Source organism: Lytechinus pictus, chromosome 3 (genome assembly GCF_037042905.1).
Source record: "Lytechinus pictus isolate F3 Inbred chromosome 3, Lp3.0, whole genome shotgun sequence".
Taxonomy (NCBI): Eukaryota; Metazoa; Echinodermata; class Echinoidea; order Temnopleuroida; family Toxopneustidae; genus Lytechinus; species Lytechinus pictus.
In genome coordinates, this window is record NC_087247.1 from 27,648,692 (window position 1) to 27,664,559 (window position 15,868).

The following is a 15,868-nucleotide window of genomic DNA, read 5'->3' on the forward strand; positions in this document are numbered from 1 at the left end:
GAAAAAAAGAGCGAGAGAGAGAGGGGGAGAGAGAGTAGGGGGCACAAAAGACCATGGAATAAAATATAAACTCAAGCTGATGAAGATTGATACTCTTTGCTATTGCAAATTAATAGTCTGGCAAAGGAGGTATCGGTTTTAATTAACTAACCCATAACTCACAAATTCGCCATCTTCACCACACCCTTAATAATCGCCGGGTCATTATTATATGTGATAGCTCCAGAATGTTATTAAGCAATCTCGTCTCGAAGATACAGAGGATGGGACACGATTGAAGGTGAAGAAGGAGTAAGATCATACTCTCCCTTGGGAAATAATCATTGGCATGAAATCTATCAATGATTTACCAATAAATTATAGAGTCTTCGTGCCACGGAAGGACGTCACCCGAGAAAAACGTGAACTTTGCAACTGCCACAATTACACTTGTAACTGCAGAGAGTGCAACACTTAAAGGCCAAGCTAACCCAAACCATGCTGAAATAAGTTGATTTAAATAAATACAGTGAAAATGATAGTATTGAAAGAAAAAAATTATCGGAAGTAAAATAAGAAAGATGCGGCTTTTTCACGGGGGCGGCGTCAGAATATTTTCAGAGGAGGGGTGGGGGGGGGGGGGGCAAGACAGCCTAAATTTGGTATCATAATTTTTTCTCAGTTCAATCTGGGTATTAAAATATAACACGACACAGACCTCTCCTTTCTAAACTTTTTTCTTTATTTTTTTGTTATACTACATGGAAATTCATAGGGGGTGGTCAAATTAATATCTGGGACAGATGTTTTTGATTAATTCACAAGGATGAGTTAAACTTGTAATTATTCACGTAATATAGGGATTGAATATATTATTTGGGAAATCCTAATTATTTGAAGGTATATAATCTTACAAATATCTAACTCTGATAAAAACATCTACTTTTTATTATCATAATACATATTGACCAATTTACGGTATATATCATTCTTGTCATAATAATCAACCCTTTGTGAACATTAAACGAAAGACATAATGAATATTAATCTTTAAAAAAAAGATTATTTCAAATCGAGGTTTGAATATAAAATTTGTTTTCGGTGAAAAGTCATAGAATGTGTTATCTTTTTCGTCTGAATTGTTAAGCATCATGGAAAAAAAAGAAAGAGAGAGAGGGAGAAAAAAGGACGGGCAAAATTTAAGGATGAGCGCCATTCGGAATCGTTTGCATTTTTAATTTCCCATGTATTTGTCACTTCACTTCAGCCTGCCCTGTCCATTTACCTCCATGGGTGTGTGTGTTTTGTGTGTGCGGGTGTGTGTGTGTGTGTATAGCATGTTTGTTACATGCTTTTACCACGTTAGCGGTTTGGCGCTTCCCACAGAATAACAAATAGTTGAGGTGGCGGTAAGAGAGAGTCGAGTAAAGAAAGAGAGTAGAATTTTCGAGCGGTGCAGAAAACGGTCACTCTTTTTTCCCCCTTGTCGTTTGTTTTTTCTCTCTTCACTCTCTCTCTCCCTCTGTCTCTCTTTATCTTTCTGTCTATACGTAGCAGTACATGAGTAGAGTAAAAGCGGATATTTCGCGCCATCGCGAGATGCTGACTTTTTACGGATGCAGAGTCATGAAGATAGAGTGATTGTTATATTCTGGAATATCGCTCAGCAAATTTGCCATGGCATAGTGACAGACTTACGGTAAGTGGTGAACATTCCAATCATACTATTTATTATATTTCGACCCTTTTCTCCATTTTTATTCGATTGTTTTTAAATGTTATTGTAAGAACCGCCTCTTGCCGATCACTTGCACTGTAAAGTTCATGATCTGCATGTATGTATCGTGGAAGTTGTGAAGCCATAACAGCTGTTTCGCGATCGAGTCCTTAATAAAACTGATAAAGGGCTATGTATTTATGTATTGATCAAATTTAGTTGAGCGTAAGTCGTTTTAATCGTCAATCAATTTTTATGACTGTCCTGTGTCTATAAAAACAACTCTTTTGTAGGAAATATCGATTAACTCATCATTTTTTTTGCTATACCACCTGTTAATGATTGTACTAATATCATGGCAACCTTTTGTGTGTTTGAACGCCACTGCAGGGGAAATCGTTGAGTTGTGAAATGATAAATATTATTTTAAAAAAAGATGCAATCAGGTGTTCAGTCAATGAAACAAGAATGCAAAATGCATAATGCTGGTATGGAACCAGCTCTAATACTGTCGGACTCGAATGGGACATGTAATGCTCGATTGAATTTAATTGAATTTTGTTATAATTACCAAATGTCAATGTAAAGTACTTCACTTGGAACTGTATCACATTAAAAAAATATAATTGGAGGTAACATAAAAAAATGCTAATCGTAGCCATCCCCGATCAATCAATGTCTTTATAATTGTTTAAATATTCATTTTACACTTAATCGCATGAAATTGAATATGAGTTTATTGGTTTATTTCATTTCTTTATCAACCTCAACAGGCCCTATTCCTGTTTCAGATAAAATTACCAGATCATGCCTGCTGGTACCATTTTTTGTTTAGCGTTGAGCTTAATGAAGATTTATAGAATGACGGGTAAATGGAAAAAAAACATTGATAATAATGATGGACGGTTTGAGCATTATCGGTGAATGGAAAGAGAAAGGGAATGAGGGCTACGGTGGATTTGCTTCAAATTTTCTGGCAAACGGGTATGTAGGCCTTAATGATCTCTTCATGCAAGGGATTTATCATAAAGCTTCTTTATTATTAAACATAATCAATAATATATTGGATCCCTTAAACAAGCTTTGCTGAAAGGGCTATCCACTCTATATGATAGGAAATGATTGAATGACAATTTTTTAAATGATTTCAATTTGTCTTTTTTATTTCAATTTTATTTAGTTATTTTTTCGGAGTAGGGGGGGGGGGGTGGTGTTGTGATTTGTATTCCCATACAAATAAGGACTCGAAGGCAATTTGTTAAGGTTCCATAATACAAGTTGACTAATCCTTTATTTATTACTTCGGACAGTGCCGCGCCTTACCCCGCATGCAAAGGGGTGTACATACGCGCAGTACAAATAGATACAACTCATCTCATTACATCTCCCTTCTTTTAACAACAACATCGTGTTTATCCTTAAACAATTTGAACAGTTTCCATAACATTTTGGAATGATTTCTTTTGGTTACTTAATTTCTTCTCACTTGCAAAAGCTTTCAGGCATGCACATTTCCTATTTATTTGCAATATCATGTCATACATTTTCACAAAACTTATCCCTCCCAAAAAAAAACTGTACATATGCTCAATCCTTCAACTATTGAAAATCTCTCTTTTCATCAATGTTAACCAAAAAAAATTCCAGACAATGCCAATGATTTCGGCAATTATTTTTCACTATAAAAATATGAACAGTTAAAAGTTTGAACTCTTTAAAACACACTTGTTTTGCTTTGTAGTGCATCAATCCACATATAAATTTTAACGTAAATTGTTTGCAAAAATTTTTCCAGTTCTTAGTTATCTGAATCATCGTACATATTAATAATATTTAACAAGCTTTTAGCACTTTTAACTTTGCGTGCCTAAACATATTTACATATAATACACTTAAGGGTCAAAACGTTCAGGTCTGTGCACATGACGACCTGATCTAGTGATATATGTGTTCTGGGATTGTCTGCCATTTTTTCTGACATGTGTGTCTTGGGTTTGTTTGTCACTGACATTTTGTGAATTGAGTGTATCACTACTTGCATCAGTACTGTCATGATCAGGCTGTGGAATGACCTGTTCTGTTTCATGTTTTTCTCCGGTTTCCCGGATATGCCTACGGGTGCGGCGTAGAGTTTGACCACTAGGTGTTCGTACTTCATAAGATTTAGGTTCAGGTCTCTTGTTAAGGATTGTTCCTTTTTCCCATTTTCCGCTCTCCTGATTCTGCACTCGAACCCGTTGTCCCTGATGTAGTGGTGGAAGGGAACGTGTGTTCCTGTCATAGTAGGTCTTCTGCTGATCTTGTCTTGCTTGGAGGCGTTCTTTGATAGCGTCTCTGTTAGGATCGTGGTTTCTGATCCTAGTTGGAAGATCTGATTGTATCTTCCTGCCTAACAGTATTTCTGCTGGTGATGGTAGGTGATGGTCAATGGGAGTGGCTCGCAAGTATTGCAAGGCTTTGTTGATGTCCTGGCCGTGTCAAGTGCTGCATCCAGCTTGAGTGTCTCGTCTTTTCCTAAGAGTCTCTCTTGAACCTTGACATGCTTGGTACCAATGATGAGTTGTTCGATGAGACGTTCTTCCATTTCAGCATCTGTAAACTTGCACTTCCTTGCTTGAAGTTTACACCTGGCCACAAAATCATCAACTGTCTCATGTTGATCTTGTCTGAACTTCTGGAGGTTGAATCTACTCACACGGAAGTTTGATTTAGGCTCAAAATGCTTGGAGAAAGCTTCAAAAATCTCATCAGGCGTTTTGAATTCCTTAGCCCAGGACTTATATACTTGTATCCCTTCTTGTCCTAGCCACAGGAGAGTATAATTGCATTTCTCTTCATCTGATTTCTTTGACAATGGACCTTTGAAAATTACTTCACAATATTGTCTAAAATTCTGAAAAGATGACGGAGGATCTTGGGACTTCCAGTCCATACAAGGTGGTATAATACCGGTCATTTCCCCCATTTTGAAATTATTAACTCGTCATTATTTGTGTGTGATAAATTTGCTTAATTTTCTCTTTTGTGCAGATGAAGATTTGTGTACAGATCTGTTTGGTAAAACCTTGTGTTACACCTTAGATCTAAATCTAGAATCTATACATCAAATATAGTCTACATACAAAATAGAGAAACATGTAATAATTCATCAATCATACATAAATAATTTCAGGGAATTGCCTTAAGTCTAACACATCAAGGAATATCAATTTCAATAGAAAGAGTAAGAACATCAAATTCAATAGAAAGTGTCCTCAATGCTCAATATACATTCATAGTCTCAGTTCCTCATTTGAAATAGATATGCTCTGATTTTGACATGTCCTTTCACATACTCACTGACGCGGTCACTTAGTCTTAGTTTGTCATCTGTGAAATTTATCTTCTGGCAGATCCAGTCTAAGTCAACCACCCAATTTGTCTCTCATTGTCTCAACTGGAATCTAAGATTCATAATCATTGAACATTCTGATACTCAGTTAGGCAGCCCGTGGAAACTTATGGAAAGTCTCTCTTATGATGGAACTGCAGGCCCTCTGTTACATCTCAATTTCACCGGGATCCAGTTCAGCAAGTCTTGGTCTACTTGTCGTTCCCAATAAAGAGCTAGATGTAGACGTTATCACAAAAGGGTCCCGTCCGGTCGTATTGTGACGTCGACGATCCTCATCAACATAATTTATGTCGCGATGCTTGACCAATCAATATCAGTCCGCGTCGATGTCATGGCAACCTGCGCTTGAAAAGTTCATGGGTGTGTGTACCATAACGTATCACCCCAAGCGCCGTAGTGGATTCCTTCGGCACACAACGGGAAGACTTCGGCACGGTGTCTCACTGGGCTTTCGCTCAAACGACCAGGCCGGTTCAGTCAATTCCGTCAATCACACGGCATAATATAAAACGTTTCTCATCTGATCTTTAGGGTAGATATATCGAATCAAATCGATCCAGTCATTTCTATGATAAAAGTTCTGCACCGCTGCCACCATGTTGTGATTTGTATTCCCATACAAATAAGGACTCGAAGGCAATTTGTTAAGGTTCCATAATACAAGTTGACTAATCCTTTATTTATTACTTCGGACAGTGCCGCGCCTTACCCCGCATGCAAAGGGGTGTACATACGCGCAGTACAAATAGATACAACTCATCTCATTACAGGTGGTACCTTGACTGTTCATTCACAATATCATTTTATTTTACAAGTCGGCAGAGGCTACAGCCCTAATATGCCATGTCGATGAAAGTGTACCGTTCATTATGGTTATCAGCAGAGACGGTACACAGGCTAAAGGATTTTATCTAACAGATCTTCCCGCGCTTTCCGTGCCTTGTAAAATGTCCTTCCATTTTATCATGTTATACGGCATCCAGACTCGGAGAGAGCTTACTCTTTATCAGTAAATTGATTGTAAATCACTGGCGTGCATGGGGGGGGGGGGGGGGTTCTTGGGGTCCATGGTCCTAAAAAATTTCTCGACCAAAAAAGGAGAAAATGTCAGATAAGGGAAAAAGGGATAGAATATCACATACCCGAGTATTATTTCAAAATCTAACATAAGATTAATGCGTGTTTGTGTGTGTGGGGGTATAATAATGTCACAAATCTTGCTCTCTCGCAGCTAGCTCTTAAATACTTTTACCCTCTGCATTCGTCATGGCCGGCCACCTCGAATTTTTGGCTCACTACATCACTGTTGTAAATTGCATTAAATTCTGCACATCACTGTTGATCATCATATTAGTATATTTTTATGATCCATTTTGTGAATGGACTTCATCAATGCTTGATTGAAATTAAACTTTTTACCTTTGATGTCAGGCCAGATTTGACAGTAAATCTATAAAATGGGCGTCTGTTGATTTAAGTTTGTCGTCATTTTCGGTACTCCAATAAAACTCTTTTAACTATGGACAAAGCCGCGTTTATTTTTTCATTTATTTATTTATTCATTTAAATATGTTTATTTATTTGTTTGAAATTTCTAGTAATATAGGCTTATTTTAAGATGCGTATTATCTTCGAAAGATTTCGAATTATAAGACGAGGAAGGTATACGTGTACATTCTAAAATGATTTTTTTTTACTAGGGTGTAATGAAAACGTATAATATTTTGTGAAGGAAATAAAAATAATCGTGGGGGTCCGCTAGTAATACCCTTATAAAAATATTTCAAGTTTTGTATCATAAAACTTGAAATATTTTACAGGGGAGATAATGTATGTCCTCTCTTGCAGGGAATACGGCGGTTTAAACATTGTTAACATGCATGCAAGTCAGCATCATAATTATATTATTCATTCAAATGAATTTTTTTCTCTCTTTTTCTCTCCCCCTCTCTTTTTCTGATACAGAAATATGATTCTGGTCATGAGTAGTTATCACGTCATCGAGATGGGATAGTAAGAGAAAAAGAGGAGGAAGAGAGAGAGTGGTATAGATGGGGGATTTTGAATTGTAATATTAGTATATAGAATGAATCTTTTATAGCCCAGCAGTTATACCTGTTTCTAATCATCATGCAACATCTTAGTTTCATGCACAACCATAATGGCGTGATGTCGTTTGCGTTTCACGCTGGTGCAAGACATATTCGCTATTGAAAAATTAATTATTAACGTGGTATTCACCATGTTCGTGGTATTGTTGTTAAAAACGATGCATATATACACAAATTAGAAATATGAATTCATCGGATTTCATGAAAATAATGGATTTCAATTTTCCAGAATTGCAGAAGGAAGCGCAATAGGGCTCTCACATCAAATACGACATTGCCAACTGTATTAATGGGGGTTGGTCATGTTACATGCTGGTGAACCTGGTCAATCAGGGTTTAAAGGGATGACTATGAGCACATTTGTCAGCCATGCCCATTAAAACAGAAAATTCAGTAAAAAATTTCCCTAAGTTAATGATATATTTTTCAGCCTTAAAAACATCGGGCGAGAGTCATAAGTACACCCCGAAAAATTGGATTTGAAGGAGTAACCGCATGGGCTGGATGATTGTGCCCCTCCCAAACGAGTAATATTGTATTAAAAGTGGTATTCACAGTACATTACATCGGCGGGTTGACAAAACGGTAGCCGCCCCTTCGAGCCCTGAAAGAGATTAAACATAGAAACCCCTCTCCTTTGTGGTTGTTATCATAAAATATTATACCTCAATTTTCATATGAATTAGGAATCATTAATGGATGTATTTGATTGTAACTATTTAAAGGACAAGTCCACCCCAACAAAAATTTGATTTGAATAAAAAGAGAAAAATCCAAAAAGCATAACATTGAAAATTTCATCAAAATCGGATGTAAAATAAAAAAGTTATGACATTTTAAACTTTCGTTTAATTTCACAAAACAGCTCTATTCACATCCTGGTCGGTATGCAAATGAGGAGACTGATGACGTCATCCACTCACTATTTATTTTGTATTTTATCATATGAAATGTGAAATATTCTAATTTTCTCCTCATTGTCTAGTGAAACAATGATTAATTCCTCCTTGAATATGTGTAGATAGCATTGTTTTATACTATATCGTTCAGTCAAGTTGGTCCTCATTGTCAAATCTGTAAAAAATGAAAAATTGTATAATTCAAACAATAAAATACAAAAGAAATAGTGAGTGATGGACATCATTGACTGACTCACCTAGTTGTACAAATCACTGTTTTGTGAAAAATAAGCGAAACTTAAAAATTCCATAACTTTCTTATTTTACATCCGATTTTAATGAAATTTTCAGCGTTATGCTAGTTTGATTTTTCTCTGTTCATTCAAATCAACATTTTTCTGGGGTGGACTTGACCTTTAAATTATATAACGTGAAATTTTGATGACCATCGAATTGTTATTTCGTGCATGTTGAGCCCCCCCCCCCCCCCCTCCCCACCTTCAAAATCGTTCCGCTGTCCCTGTACGTTTCAATCTGCAGAATGCATGATTAAATTACCAACATGGAGGAGGCAACTTGTCAGAGGTAGAGAAAGAATTTGATTTCTAATTCAATCATGTTTCAATAACGAGTTTTCATTTTCAAAACTTACCGCCCTGCGCTGAAACAGGGATCAAAACCGATGGAACTAATTTATCATCATCATTGATGGTTCATTATTAATAATTTGATGTTGTATGCTAAATTGAATTGCAGCCGCTAGTTCGTTTTCATGTAAAATAACAAATACAAATTACTTTGACATCGGCTTATGACGTTTTAGAGGATGGTTTGACGAGATTCTAACCACATCAGCCTTGTTGTTTTATCATTATTTTTTGGAAAGATATTAAACGAAGGGGGGAGTTAACACAAATCTTTTACCCTCAAGATTATCACGAAAGAGAGGGGGTAGAGAGAGAGGAGGGGAAAGGGAAGTGGAGAGAATTAGAGGGGGAGAGAGAGGGGGGGTGTCCAAAGAAGAGAGCTAGAAAAGGAGGAGAGATGGACAGACAGAGAGACAGACATACAAACAAAATAACAGATAGACAGAGAGAAAGGGGGATGCGATGGGGGAATTGCATAAAAAGACAAACCGCACGCAGATAGAGAAGGGGGCACAGGGACGACAGAGAGAAAGATGGTCTATAGTGAAAACGGAGGTTGAATGAAAAAAGAACTGAAGAGGATAGTATGCTAAATCGTAATTAAACTACACTCTAAAAAATATTGGGTAAAAGTGCTCTATGAGGGTAATATGTGTCCAACCATTTCTCTTGGGCATTTTTATTTATCCAGTGTGATGGAAATTTTGCCCATTCTAAAGTAATTACTGCTTATTTTTTAACCTTACTGGACATTATGCTTCCCGCATTGGGTAAAATACTGCCCCAACTTGGTTGGACAAATAATTACCCTCGTGGTGGTAAAAATTGTACCCAATATTTTTTACAGTGTAACAGGAGTCAAACTCTCTTTGCAAAATGATTTTTTTCCTCTAGTCTCCCAAATCTCACACGAGGAGGAGATATCCCAAATTATATTTGCAAATATAATCATAAAATAAACTCTCTTCTCTCCCACCAGGCAAATATATTGATTTTCAGCCCCTAATCTATCGGAAATGCTTGCTGTTGAGCTTTAATATATATAGAAAAAATCTATGAAGCGGTCGCCTAGCAACGGCACGCACGTAATAAACGACAAACCTGGAGGGCTGGGAAGATTAAGAAATGCGAGGGGGATTATAGAAATATAGCTGTTAGTGTTACGTAAATATGACGATGGTTCGGCGTTTATTCATATTGTGTGTAAAAAAAAGTGAGATGAATTCATTGCTGTCCCAAAGCTACAGTAAAGTCTCATAGGAGGGATGTGGAAAGATAGAAAAAAAAATGGAAAGCGAACGTTATTTAAGCATTGCAAATGTTTGGATTCAGGTAAGCTGTGGTGAATGGTCAGGCCCCGTGAAGAAAAGAAATGATTTTTCATTAATATACAAAAAAAACTTGTATCATTAAAGACAATACTAGTGGACCATAGATATAAGATCTCCCCCTCCAAAAATAACTTAATTAATTAATTAATAAATTAGTCAAACAATAATTATACTGTGCCTATATTATGCAATATATCATATGGCATATAATCAGGGGCGGATCCAGGATTTTCTATATAGGGGGCACATTTTCCTAAGGTGTCATAATTTGGTTCCCATGCATTGAAAGAAAAATAGGTCCAAGCTCTTTCATTGCAATACGCCCCCCCCCCCCCTCCCCCTCTTTCCAATCCTTTTCTTTTCTCTTTTTATTTACTTTTCATAACCTAAAAAGGAAAAAAAGAACAGTCGCCTCTCCTTATTAGAAGACACGCTCTGACTATTTATGCAAAAGTGTTAATTTGGAGGGGAGTGATCATGATATTTTCACCCCCAATTTAAAATGAGCCCTCTTCAATACTACACATTGGTGGCGGTTTAAAGGCGCTGCACGTACATCTGCATGTGTGTTAGCATATTAGTATTCAGGTCACGACCAGTACCGAGATTGGTTTGCCAATAGTGACTTACAACTATTTTGGTGTGTGTAAAATTAGACCGGAGCAACTGTTCACACTAGCCAAAACATGGAGTTTTGCCTGAATATGATTGCTCTGTCAGATTTGCGAGAAAATTGTTTACACACATTGTATTATTGGGATATTATATCCAGTTTGGGGGGTTACTGATATTCTAATCAAATTAATGAACCTAATTAAACCTATATTGTCAAGTCATTATTTTACGCTAAGCCGATGTTTTTTCTAGATCAGTATCATGGACCTTCCCATGTAGTGTCTGAGTCAGTTAATATCTACCGTAGATCTCCATCAAAGTCGGATGTAAAATAAGAAAGTTATGACATCGTAAAGTTTCGCTAAGTTTTCACAAGACAGTTATATGCACAGCTCAGTGATGAGAAAGTCGATGATGTCCATAACTCACTATTTCTTTTTTGTTTTTGTTTATTGTTTGAATTATACAATGTTTAAATTTCTACAGATTTGACACTAAGGACCGACTTTACTGAACCATAAAACATGTAAAATGCTAAAACAATGGTAATTGCACATGTTCAGGAATGAATAAACAGGACAATGAGGAGGAAATTAGAATATTTCATATTTCAAATAATAAAATACAAAAGAAATAGTGAATGGATGACGTCATTAGTCTCCTCATTTGCATACCGACTAGAATGTGCATAATCTGTTTTGTGAAATTAAAGCGAAACTTTTGATGAAATTTTCAATGCTAGGCATGTTGGATTTTTCTCCTTTTTATTTAAATCAACATTTTTTGTAAGGATGGACTTGTCCTTCAAGAATTTTTGTTGAAAAAGATTTAAGTATATATTATATCATCGACGCTTGGGGACACAATATCCCACAATGTGTTCCTAGAGTAAAGCAGTTCATCTTCACACAATTTTAGTTCAAACATTTTTAACCAGACCAAATACCGGTAAGATAAAATTTACGTACATCCCCCCCCCCCCATAAAAAAGAGAAGTAATGCTTAAGCATATAGACCAATTAATGTTAATAAGCCAATAAGTCAGTGCTACTTCCCGGATTACAACAATGGTGGTTGCTGAGCAATTATGATATAACAACTTTCTTTTCAAAATGCATATCACATTTTTTTTTCCTATTGGAGCTTAATTTTATATACAAGCGTTACTATAGTCCTCCCACTTTTTTACATTCCGTATCTCGAGTCAAAATGTTGAATGTTTTCAAACGTTTTCTATTATCATGATTATTCAATGATTTTTTTTTCTTTATTTAAGTGGGTTATTCGATAATTTCTTATGTACACAGACATGTTGCTTGATAGGAAAAGTATGATGAAAAAGTGGAATAAATCAAACTCAGATTCAATTTCAATTTGGAACGTGAAAAGCACCAATGCAAGGTGGCATTTTCATCTATATGTGAATGCCAAGTCACATATTGCGTAGGCTGTCTGTATGAGCAGATGGATGGCAAACAAAGCAATCCATCTTGCAGTCCTCTTCAAATCCTCGACAAAGTAGATGTTATCATCAACAAAGCTATCCCATTTATTTGCTTGCTCACATTTTCCTCATCCCACCTCCCCCCCTCATGTATTCCCCTTGTTTCTTTACAGCGCTCCCTTTTTCGATCTCTTTCAAAGAATTCTCAAAAGAATATAGTTTGGGACAAGATGAAAAGCGAACATCCCTATGTGTCAAATGCAATTACACGGATCGCAGACATAATTATTACGCCACATTAAACAAAGTGTATCAAAGATGTTTCTATGTACAAACATGCTATAAACTCTTCCAATATATATATGTTTGTGAAAGGATTGCTCAAATTAAAAAATCTCTCTCTTGGTTTATATGTGTCGGTCTGGCAAAAATGGCCCAAATTGGCCTTGTTTAGAATCTACCAGTATTTTTGTTAATATTGACCATTTTATCGGTAGTACATATTCACCAACAGAATGGTTATTTTGAACAATCGTTTTTAAAAGTGTAAAGTTGTTTCGTGATTGGGAAATAAGCGACATTTATCCGGGGGGGGGGGGGTCGTTATAAACCCATAATTGCCTAGTTGCATTTTCCAATAACAACAAAAATGTACAATCTTTACCTTGATACTAGGCTGCTAGAACTACACAAAACACATCTATATCTTTACTGATGATATAAGAAATACTTCGTTTGTATGCAAATAAACAAATTACTCATTTAAGCTTTCTGTCTTTTGTTTTCTTTTCAAAAGCTATCGATATGTCTTACGATGTCTTGCTTCCCTTTAAGACCTATCGAAATCCATGATGTTACGAACGAACTTGGCAGAGTGTGCGCGCTTATCGATGTCCGTTTGTTATTAGGAAGTTTTCGCAAACGCGATGGGGACGGATTCTACAACGTAGAAAATCTATTGCCAAAAGACCTCTATATTAAACAAAGCACGCTTTGTCGAAAATCGGTAAATCAAACCAGAAGTGTCGTTCATAACTCTGCATGGACAAACGATATAATTGCAATTTTTCTTCAGATCAGAATCTTACGACGATCAGCTGACCCGGTTAACAAATTTTCGACAAAGACCTTCATTGCGATTTGACAGGCATTTTCAATATATCTTCTATGTTGTAGAATCCGTCCCCGTCCCGATTGCGAAAAGTCGCTAATGTCTCGGTCACAACGACTAACCCGACCACAGACCGATACTAAATATTACATTATTTCCTATGACAGACGATATAGGTCGGTTTGGAGACAGTTCATTGGTGTGACTGACAATACGGCTTTGCAGTTGAGCTCTAAGCTACAAATTATCATGATGACATTAACGAGTTTCGTTCTACCCATCTGCTGCCCCTCGTCGCTCTATCTTGAGACTCGGTTGCTTGGGCCTTGCAAGGGCAATTTAGTTTATAGCACGGGTAGAAATGTATGAGTATGATTTATCAACATCGGATGACAGCATGACGTCATTGAAATACGGTATCAGTGACTATCAGTTACATGTAATTCCCACGTATGGAAAGAAACAAGAATGAGTGAAGGAATTTGAGAAAATATTTGATTCTTGCTCATCAGGAAAACATTAAGCCATTGATATTAAGTTGTGTGTTTTTTTTTCTCTGTTTGAGGTACGCAATTGAATTGTTTCATTTTTCATTTAATTATTTCTTAATGCAAAATAATTTTCACATTGACAAGAAAAAGAGTGATAAAGTTACATAGTGGGAACATATCGTTATACAAAAACAATGTTTGAAGCGCGGAGTCTCTTGGATAATAATAGTAGATGATTAATTCGTTGAAGTTGAAATTTGAAGTAAGGTTTATTATAAACAATAATTATACTTTGAATTGTGAGGAAGGAGAGGTGACTATTACCGATGTTTGTTTCTTGGAACACTCTCCATCAAGCTCATATTGTTTATTATATTAGTATCCGTTCCCTTATTCTTAATTTTCCTTCTTCTTCCGCCTCTCCTCCTCCAATGTCTTACTGTCATCATGCGTTTCACTTTTCTATAATAAATTTCTCCTATTGTTTTCTGCGTATTAATTCTGCTATTTTCTCCCATCTTCGATTTCAAAATATATATTCTAGTCTCCCTCTCTATTTTGCATTTAAATCATGTTTGTCCTCTATTACCTCTAATACATTCATCTTTTCTACTTTACCCTGATTTGTTTCTGTATGTATCCCTTTCCCCCTTCACGCTCTTCTCTTTCCCCTTCTCTAATTGCTGCTCATGCCCCCTCCCCTCTTTCATCATGTTTATATTGGTATTCAACCTCCCCCTGGTCCTCTTCCTCCCCCCTCCTCCTCCACCTTCTCCTCCACCTCCTCGTCTTCTCCACCTCATTCTCATTCTCCTCCACTTCCTCCTCTTCTCCACCTCCTCCCTTCTCCTCCTCCTTTTCTCCACCTCATTATCATTCTCCTCCACTTCCTCTTCTCCTCCACTTCCTCCTCTTCTCCACCTCCTCCCTTCTCCTCCTCATCCTCCTCCTTTTCTCCACCTCATTCTCATTCTCCTCCACTTCCTCCTCTTCTCCACCCCTCCTCTTCTCCTCCTCATCCTCCTCTTCTCCACCTCATTCTCATTCTTCTCCACTTCCTCCTCTTCTCCACCTCCTCCTCTTCTGCACCTCATCCCTTCTCCTCCTCACCCTCCTCCTCTTCTCCACCTCATTCTCATTCTCCTCCACCTCCTCCTCTCCTTCCCCTCCTCTTCCCCCCACCACCTCCTCGATCCTCTTCTCCACCTCATTCTCCTCCTACTCCTACTCCGCCTCCTCCTCCTTAACCTCCTCCACCTCATCTTCCTCTCCTCATCATCATCATCCGTTTCCTCTCCTCCTCTTACTCTTCCTCCTCCTCCTCTCCTCCACCTCCACCTCCTCCTCTCCCCCCATCCTCATCATACTCCCTATTTTTCTTCTCCTTATTCTCATCTCTCTCCTCTTCTTTTCCTTCCCTATATTTCCCCATATTTCTTCCCACCCTCCATCATCTCCCATTCCTTTCCAAGACATTCTGCTGATATAAGTAGCCCGAAAGTGTGGCAATGAATATCATTTATTCAAAAGAGAATTAAGGCGGTGTCCTAAATATTACATGAGTTATGACGCTTTGAACCAGATTAGTCTTTAGACAAGGCCTCATGTCTAATAATTATGACGTTTGTAAACCAAGCGCTAGAAAAAAAAACTAATCGCCCAAAACCAGGTGAACGTGTGTAACATTCATGTGGGTCAGTGTGTAATTATGTAATTGAGTTTTGTCAGACGTGTATCAATCAGATATATTGATTTACGTCCGGGACCGACCTTTAACGTCACCATCCGAAATACGTGACCAGGACTCGAACCGCGAACCTCTTCAACAATTTGTAACTTCCCCCACATAGCTTGGATTACAGGCGCACGTCACTTTTCCTAGTCTGATAGTATTAACTGTTAGTTTTGTCTCAGACAATTGGCTTGGAAAATAAGAATAACCTAAAAGTTAAAATGTTTGTTAAAAGGCGAAAATCTTAAGGGGCTATTTTCAAGTACATTACACCCTGAATCGCTCTTGTTGTTTGCCTCTGAGAGAGAGAGGCATACACTTATCCCCGCTATTACATTCATTAAACGTCCTTGTCTTCAATCTGCCAGCTGGTATCCTTAATATTCCTAGGTAATGA